This window comes from Plasmopara halstedii (assembly GCF_900000015.1).
Source record: "Plasmopara halstedii genome assembly, contig: Scaffold_350, whole genome shotgun sequence".
Lineage (NCBI taxonomy): Eukaryota > Oomycota > Peronosporomycetes > Peronosporales > Peronosporaceae > Plasmopara > Plasmopara halstedii.
The window spans coordinates 325,761-326,035 of record NW_020187271.1 but is presented as its reverse complement, the minus strand read 5'-3'; positions in this window follow the sequence as shown (position 1 = coordinate 326,035).

The following is a 275-nucleotide window of genomic DNA, read 5'->3' as shown; positions in this document are numbered from 1 at the left end:
TGTAACATGAGCAAGCTCATAGTCTGGTCTGCGTGACAACGCGTCAGCCAAAGCATTCAGCTTTCCCGGCTTATACTTCACCTCGAAATTATATTCCGCAAAGAAGAATAGCCATCTAGCCATCCTCTGCGAGAGGTGGGGCGACTGAGTCGCAGGGCGTAGTGACGCATGATCTGTGTAGATCACAAACGGCTTGGAGCCGAGCAAGTGGGCCCTGAACTTGACAAGTGTATACTTCATCGCAAATAGCTCCTTTTCATGAACTGAGTAATTCT